Raw genomic sequence first — 8,907 nt, 5'->3', positions numbered from 1 at the left:
CGGGTGCATGGCAGGGCTGCGGCAGGGGGCGCACGAGGCGCTCACCGCGGGCGCGCTGGTGTGAGGCGCGGGCGGCGGTGAGCGCACGCGCCGCGGGGAGGGGGAGCGCGAGCGCGCGCGAGCGTGGCACATGGCTAGGACAAATGAGCACGGACGGGCGCCGGCGAGATGTGAACATACGTCGGGGGTAGAAGGGGAGGGGTAGCGCAGCTCACAGCGTTGCCGAGGAGCGAGGGGTCGGCGAGGCCTGGTGTAGGCCGTTGGGGAGGAGGTCGGGAGGTGACGTGGGTGGCGCCTGCAATGGCGAACGACGTCAGCGTCAGGGCGCTCGGACGCTGCGTCTCCGGTGACGGTGGTTGGAGCCAGACGCGGGGTATGGGAGGTGACGAGGCGGTCCGGCGGGGAGGTGGCATCCGCGAGGTGGTGGCGGGACGAGGCGGCGACGTCGAGGGCTGGCGTGGCGGCGATGGCGGGCCCCGGAGTGCCCCGATCCAGAATCGGGAGGGGGAAGGAGAGAGACGTGGGGTGGGGATCGTGGGAAGTGGGGACTGGGTGGTTAGGGTTACGGGGTGTGGGAGGTAAGGGAGGCCCTAGGTTGGGCCGGCCTGGTGGGCGGGCCAGCTGGGCCACGGTCGGCCCAGTGTTTAGTTATGTTTGTTTTTCTTTTTCTATTTCTTTTCTTTTTATTTATTTTTTCTATTTTTTTAGCTGCCAAGTGAATTTTGTTAATTATGAGACTTTTCACATAATTCCTAGCCAATACTATAAGGTTGCGCAAAAAAGTTGAGGCCAATTGGAACTGTTCTAATTTATAGTTGAATTAAAATGCTCTTATTTAGTCTTGTTATTCCACTAAATTAATTCCAGGGGCAATTAGGGAAACCAAATGAGGTTGGTTCCAACATGTTCATTACTTAGTGAATATTTTCCACTCATCGAACCTTTTTATTTGATAGTTTAAAGAAATACTAATTTGACTTGTTATTTATATTTGAATTTGATCTCGGTTTGAAACAAGTGAGGTTTAGCAAATGTTTGATTATGATGACCTAGCATGATTAGCAAGGGTTTACTGTAGCTTAACTATCGGGGTGTCACAATTCTCCTCCACTACAAGAAATCTCGTCCCGAGATTTAGGAAGGGAGTAAGGGGGAGGGATTGGGTTACGAAAATCTAACGGATCTTCTCGGTCTTGGTTGCTCTTCTCGAACAGGTCGATCCATTACATTGACGTCTTCATTTCTCTGCTCCAGGTCATCATGGTGAAGTCGTCCTTTTATTCGGGAACTCCAACATACTTACGAATAGGTAAGGGGCAGCTCAGCTACGACAGAATGCTTTTGAGGGAAACAATCTGGGTTAACCTATGAAATGAGCATACGATTAACTCTCGAGTTGAACATATAAAGTACATCGAGAGTAAGGTAAGAAGGTACAATAAGAGGTTCCAAGCGGATAGATTGTTGTTCAAAGTCTGAACCATAGTGAGAAAGGGTTCAGAGCAGCGAGAGTAAGTATTGCGTCTAATAGCATAATGGAGCACTAGGAAGGTGGCTCGTGAATTACCTACGGAACCAAGAGCAAGGGATAACTTTGTTAACAATGTGTATAGGAGAGTCAGGTTTCGATCCTTTGGAACTGTGGGTTATGGACCCACCATGTGGTTAAAAGTAGGTAGGTCGGTGACATCTTGCACGATCATGTAAGCAAGGCATGTCAGAGGATAGTCTGTCGGTCATGTTGGCAACACATCAGTACCAAGGGCGAGGGACGAAGAGAACCATCTTCCTGCTCGTTGAACGAGACGGACTAGTAGGCAAGATTCTCGTCCGTCAATGGTTACCGGAATGCCATCAACAAAAGTAACAGGGTCTTTCTAATAGAGTGGTACAACGAGGTGTTTACATAAGCAGGGATATATTACTGCTTATACAATATAGATCACAAGAAGGTTTAAACAAACCAATGGAAAGGGAAAGTGATTATCAGGTTTAAATAGAACAATGGAAAGGAAAATGTGTTTAAACACATATTTCAAGGGTATATTCTTCCCAAGGACAAGCAGAACATATTATCCATGGCAGGATATGATGTAGAAAACTCTTTAGGTAAGGGGAGAAAAATTTCATGACATTAACCATACAACGGTGTTTGGACAATAGAGCAAGAAACATTTAGCACGGGGCTTCAAATTTTCTTGTTGAAAATCAGAGTACCACAGACATGCTTTGAGCTAGCATTGACAAGGTTAACAGGTGAAGATCAAACTTTGGAAACACAAAGGATCCATCAGAAATAACTTGTAGAATAAGTCTTACAATTTCCTCATGGAAGAATGGTTAACCTTGCTAAAATGGAAACTATAACAATAGGTCCTCCGGCCAGTTGTGCTAGGCATGACATCACCTTATCGGGTCATATAAAGACCAATGTTATAACTCTTGGAAATATGTCCCAACCATCATATCTGACCGGGATTCAGATCTGTTTGGTGTCAGGATACCTCGGACTCAGGATGTCTGAGAAGAAAAGGTGCAACACAAATTGACGAGATGACATTGTAAGATTCTCGGGTAATGAACTATGGAAGCAAGTTCTGAACCATGGGTTCATCATTAAACCAAGGAGAGGACGAGGAGGTGGCTGATGAAATCAGCGACAACGAATCAAGATTTCCAAAAGATGGATTTCCACAAGTATTCGAACAAGGAGATAAAAGTTGTCAAATCAAATGATATAACAAGGTATGCTCAAGGAAAACATACACAGTTAATCGTTGATTGAAAGGTGCACCCAAATATGGGCTGGGTCGCACGAATAATGTTAGAATGGTGACTTAATGAACCAAAGAATTAGAATGAAACTATCGATCATTCACTTCAAAGCAATAAGGTTGCTAGAAGTTTCAAATTCACACCTCAAAGTGCAACTACCGGTATTCCGATTAGAAACAACACGGGTACAAAGAAAAGAACAGAGAAGGCGAGAGGGGTTACTATATCAAGAATTTTTAAGAGGTGGAGTAGTCCTCACAACATTCCAAACATCAAAGATGGTAATACTTTGCGGTAGAACATAACATAAGTTGGATAGCAACGAACTCAAGGTACAACACAAAACAAGAGCAAGTTTTGTGTTGGAGGGAATGCAATAATGTTGTCGATGATAACCCAATTCATCGAGGGCAAAGGATGGCATTTCTCATCAAGAATTCGATAGATATCTTGGAAGAACCTCAGAATGTTGATGATGATCACGACACATTTGTCGAGAGGTTTCGAGAAGATGTAACTGATCGGTGACGACATCAAGTCAACGGAATTATGAAGCAAAATTTATTGGAACCATGGGTACGACACAAACTCGAAATCAAGCTTGTTGTTCAAGGACAAACGATATGACGAGGAAGTTCGATTGTAAGATTAGCTCACCATCGAAATTTGTGCTCCGGGAAGAAGGACCTGATAGCACAATTAAAAATTAGCACGATAATGATATAGCCGAGCAGGCTAGGGATGACTTGAAGGATTAATAAACTCGTAAGCAACGAAAATTACTTAGAGTCATTGAATTGGAGTCTGGACTCGGTTCAGTTATCGGTGTCCTTGAGTGTTCAATAACTCAGAGCCCATGAAAAATTGTAATCAGTGAGAATGTAGTACTTGATGAAGAACTCATAGGAAGTTATGCAGTTCCAAGATAATCTCGAGATACCAGGGGTAATACTCGAAGACAGATCAAAGTAGAGGTTGGACTGGGGTATTGATTTGCAGAAGACAAGTACTTCAACTTGTCCGAGAAATGGGATCCAAGAAGAACATATGGTCGGAACCACGATTGCAAAGGATCAATTCACTGATACCAAAGGATATTATATCAAGGACTTAGTTATTATTACAAGAAGCTACCATGATAGGATCTACATTGTGTCCATGGGAATGAACACAAAGTTCAAGGTCGACTCCCACTTCTCCAATGCATAACCTATCATTCACTGCTCTAGTTAAAAATGATTTCAGTGTCAAAACCTACCTGGTGAATTACCAGAGGAGTATGACCCGTGAAAACTTTCGGGTTCACATAGATTAAGAATTGCATAGGTTCAACCAGTCAGGGTATCGTGGAAACATATACCACAAACTTCAATCGTAGATACCACCAGCTCGAAAACAGAGCATGGTTGAGAAAACAGAGGATACAATTTACCAAAAGCATTATGTATCCGAGGAAAGGCTCACAAGGTTATTGAATAAGGAGGACAATGTCGAATAATAATCCAATAAAGGATCTGACGGTCCATAGCGGAGCTGATGTGAGCATCGGCACACAATCAGTTGAAGAAAGGATGCAAGGGCATCAGATTATAGAACACCTGAATGATTCAATGCTTAGATATCAAAGGTATTATGATTTCCAAATAGAAGGATCAGAAGCAGACGCTCTGATCAAGGGTGGATAAGTTCAATAGACCTAAGGGTACAATTGACGGCAAACAGATTGGTCGAGAACAAGCTCATGTTCAAAAATGACGTCTGAGTGAGAAAGATAATTTGAAAGGATCAACTGATAATTGCGTGCATTCGCACTCATGTTGAATCAATAGGATCAAAATGACGGTGTCTAAGGATACTGACGAATATTGCCAGACATATGGAAAGCATCCATAATGCAAGCAGACAAGTATTGCAGAGCAATAAGCTACTAAGGATTTTTGGAGGATCGAATACTATTTCGAAGACCATTGTGAAACACATGAACAACTGGGGATGAGCGGATACTCGTTAAGTGCGAGAATTATCGGGGTATTCAGGTGACAAGGAACTGCAAGGCAGTAGGCACAAAGTATACTCAGAATAATAGAGACAATTTCGGGGTATCTTGTAATAACAAGATCAACTGGGAATAAAAGTAAGAACGACAGGTCTAAATACGTATCCATAGGGATATTTCGGTGGTAGGGAATTGCAAAAGCAATGGCACAAAGTTTCGGGAGAACATCGGAGAGTATCATCAGAATCTTCTGTTGAAGCAGTCGATCATCTGTATTGAAGGGGCTCTCCGGCAGGAAGTGGTAACGAGAACCTAGAGTTAGATTTTAGCAAAATCATTTAACCCAAATAGAAGAGAGATCAGAATCCTAGAGTATAGACGAGGAATAAAAGATCCTAATACCACCCAATGGCGACATGGGCCCGTAAGGCACACAACCATGTTAGTAAAAGTTTTGTAATGCCTAGACTCAACTTCGGCCAAGGAGTTTGGAAGGTTCATTCCTACAGGCAGTCGGCTCTGATACCAACTTGTGATGCCCCCGATTTGACCGTACACTAATCATACACGCAAACGTGTACGATCAAGATCAGGGACTCACGGGAAGATATCACAACACAACTCTACAAATAAAATAAGTCATACAAGCATCATATTACAAGCCAGGGGCCTTGAGGGCTCGAATACAAGAGCTCGATCATAGACGAGTCAGTGGAAGCAACAATATCTGAGTACACATATAAGTTAAACAAGTTTGCCTTAAGAAGGCTAGCACAAAACCGGGATACAGATCGAAAGAGGCGCAGGCCTCCTGCCTGGGATCCTCCTAAACTACTCCTGGCCGTCGTCAGCGGGCTGCACGTAGTAGTAGGCACCTCCCGAGTAGTAGTATTCGTCATCGGCAGTGGCGTCTGGCTCCTAGGCTCCATCGTCGGGTCGCAACAATCGGGTATAGGAAGGGGGGGAAAGGGGGAGAAAAGCAACCATGAGTACTCATCCAAAGTACTCGCAAGCAAGGAGCTACACTACATATGTATGCATTGGTATCAAATGGAATAAGGGTATCATATGTAGACTGAACTGCAGAAAGCCAGAATAAGAGGGGGATAGCTAGTCCTGTCAAAGACTACGCTCCTGCTAACCTCCATCTTGCAGCAGGAGAAGAGAGTAGATGGCAAGTTCACCAAGTAGCATCGTGTAGCATAATCCTAACCGATGATCCTCCCCTCGTCGCCCTGTGAGAGAGCGATCACCGGTTGTATCTGGCACTTGGAAGGGTGTGTTTTATTAAGTATCCGGTTCTAGTTGTCATAAGGTCAAGGTACAACTCCGGGTCGTCCTTTTACCGAGGGACACGGCTATTCGAATAGATCAACTTCCCTGCAGGGGTGCACCACATTTCCCAACACGCTCGATCCCATTTAGCCGGACACACTTTCCTGGGTCATGCCTGGCCTCAGAAGATCAACACGTCGCAGCCCTACCTAGGTACAACAGAGAGGTCAGCACGCCGGTCTAAATCCTATGGCGCAGGGGTCTGGGCCCATCGCGGCCGGTAACAAGAGTAGGCGTTCCAGTCCAACCCAGCGCGCGTCGCTCAGTCGCTGACGTCACGAAGGCTTCGGCTGATACCATGACGTCGAGTGCCCATAACTGTCCCCGCGTAGATGGTTAGTGCGTATATGCCAGTAGCCAGACTCAAATCAAAAATACCAAGATCTCGTTAAGCGTGTTATTTTGGAATAACCGCGAACGCCGACCAGGGCCAGGCCCACCTCTCTCCTAGGTGATCTCAACCAGCCCTGTCTCTTTTCCACAAAGATCCACAAAGAGGGCCGTCGGGAAAGTATGTCCTTCCAGCCCCCAATTTGTGAATCAACCGCGGGTACTCCTCGAGCCAACTTGACTTTAGTCATCACATGTATCATGTATAAAGTATATAGTATATATACCCGTGATCACCTCCCGAGTGATCACGACCCAATAGTATAGCATGGCAGACGGACAACAATGTAGGGCCACTGATGTTAAACTAGCATCCTATACTAAGCATTAGGATTGCGGATAAAGGTAACAACAATAGTAGCAAGGACATGCTATGCATCAGGATAGGATTAACGGAAAGCAGTAACATGCTACACTACTCTAATGCAAGTAGTAGAGAGAAGAATAGGCGATATCTGGTGATCAAAAGGGGGGCTTGCCTGGTTGCTCTGGCAAGAGAGAGGGGTCGTCAACACCGTAGTCGTACTGGGTAGTAGCGGCGTCGGTCTTGGTGTCTAGCAAGAGAAGAGGGGGAATAAACAATAAATATCAAGCAAACAGATGCATGACATGACAAAGCGTGATGCTAGGTGTGCCCTAACACGGTATGAGGTGGTACCGGTGAAGGAGGGGAAACATCCGGGAAAATATCCTCGGTGTTTCGCGTTTTCGGATAGACAAACCGGAGGGGAAAAGTTGCATGTTCTCTATGCTAGGGATGCATGGCAGACGAACGGGCAGCGTATCCGGATTCGTCTCGTCGTTCTGAGCAACTTTCATGTACAAAGTTTTTTCATCCGAGCTACGGTTTATTCTAATATTAATTTTAAAAGATTTAAATTAATTTTAGCATTTATTTTATTAATTTAATATAACATTATCCAGAATAGTGTTTGCTGACGTCAGCATGACGTCAGCAGTCAATTGAGGTTGACTAGGTCAAACTGACGTGTGGGTCCCGCATGTCATTGACTGATTAATCTCATTAGGATTTAACTAAACTAACAAGTTAATTAGATTAATTAAAGAGGATTAATTAACTTAATTAATTTAGTTAATTAATTAATTTTATTATTATTATTATTATTATTATTATTATTATTTGTTTTTGTTTGTTTTTTTAAAACGTTTTAAGGGCATGGGCCCCATCCGTCTGTGGCCCTTGAGGCCATAGTGGATCGGGCGCTGGGCACAAAGCACGGGCGCCGCCCGAATGCAGGGGCGCGGCTGGGCGCCGATGTGTGGGCGGCCGACGACCGGTGACGACGGCCGGAGGCGGAGCCCGGGGGCACTAGGCGAGGCCGCGGGCGCCACCGGCAGACGACCGCGACACGGCAGCCATCGAGGGGCCTCGACGAAGGCGGCCAGCATGGCAGTGGCAGGCACGGCAGCCCGGGGCGGGGCCTGAAGGAAATATGCCCTAGAGGCAATAATAAAGTTACTATTTATTTCCTTATATCATGATAAATGTTTATTATTCATGCTAGAATTGTATTAACCGGAAACATAATACATGTGTGAATACATAGACAAACAAAGTGTCACTAGTATGCCTCTACTTAACTAGCTCGTTAATCAAAGATGGTTATGTTTCCTAACCATGGACAAAGAGTTGTTATTTGATTAACGGGATCACATCATTAGTTGAATGATCTGATTGACATGACCCATTCCATTAGCTTAGCACCCGATCATTTAGTATGTTGCTATTGCTTTCTTCATGACTTATACATGTTCCTATGACTATGAGATTATGCAACTCCCGTTTGCCGGAGGAACACTTTGTGTGCTACCAAACGTCACAACGTAACTGGGTGATTATAAAGGAGCTCTACAGGTGTCTCCAAAGGTACATGTTGAGTTGGCGTATTTTGAGATTAGGATTTGTCACTCCAAATGTCGGAGAGGTATCTCTGGGCCCTCTCGGTAATGCACATCACTTAAGCCTTGCAAGCATTGCAACTAATGAGTTAGTTGCAGGATGATGTATTACAGAATGAGTAAAGAGACTTGCCGGTAACGAGATTGAACTAGGTATTGGATACCGACAATTGAATCTCAGGCAAGTAACATACCGATGACAACGGGAACAACGTATGTTGTTATGCGGTCTGACCGATAAAGATCTTCGTAGAATATGTAGGAGTCAATATGGGCATCTAGGTCCCGCTATTGGTTATTGACCGGAGACGTGTCTCGGTCATGTCTACATTATTCTCGAACCGTAGGGTCCGCACGCTTAAGGTTTTGATGATAGTTATATTATGAGTTTATGAGTTTTGATGTACCGAAGGAGTTCGGAGTCGCGGATGAGATCGGGGACATGACGAGGAGTCTCGAAATGGTCGAGACGTAAAGATTCCGAGTGATTC

The sequence above is a fragment of the Triticum aestivum genome, chromosome 6A (assembly GCF_018294505.1).
Source record: "Triticum aestivum cultivar Chinese Spring chromosome 6A, IWGSC CS RefSeq v2.1, whole genome shotgun sequence".
In the NCBI taxonomy this organism is placed as follows: Eukaryota; Viridiplantae; Streptophyta; class Magnoliopsida; order Poales; family Poaceae; genus Triticum; species Triticum aestivum.
This window is presented reverse-complemented; position numbering follows the sequence as displayed.